The sequence below is a fragment of the Notothenia coriiceps genome, unplaced genomic scaffold, assembly GCF_000735185.1.
Source record: "Notothenia coriiceps isolate Sejong01 unplaced genomic scaffold, NC01 NC01_scaffold00008960, whole genome shotgun sequence".
Taxonomy (NCBI): Eukaryota; Metazoa; Chordata; class Actinopteri; order Perciformes; family Nototheniidae; genus Notothenia; species Notothenia coriiceps.
Genome location: NW_011341661.1, coordinates 22,085 through 22,566, shown reverse-complemented (window position 1 = coordinate 22,566; position 482 = coordinate 22,085).

Genomic DNA, 482 nt, shown 5'->3' with positions numbered 1-482 from the left:
CCTTCCTCCCCCCTCCTCTATTCCTCGATCTGCTTCCTTCCTTACTTCCTTCCTTTCTTCCTCCGGTCCTTTCCTCTTCCTCACTCTTTGTAATCTTCCTCTTCTTAGTTAGACATCTTTCAGTTTTGTTTCTTTTCTTGAATCCTGTTTTCCAGTAAACCCTGTTCCAGTTTCTCCGTTAGTTTGTCACTTCTTTCCCTTTTGTTTCTCCACATTTATAACGGTATTCATTTTTTCCTCCCTTCTCTTCACGTTTGTCTTTCTTACTTTGATGTTCCTCATCTTCCCTTTCCCTATATTTCCATCACTCAATCTTATTCCTTTCTTTTTCATTTCCTTCCCTCTCTCGTTCTTCCTTTACGTCCCTCTTTCCTTCCCTCAATCTCCTCCTTCCTTCCTTTCACATCTCACTTCCTATCCCTCTTTCTTTAACTACTTCACACTTGTTTCCTTCTTTTTCATTCCCTTCCTTCTCTCCTTTC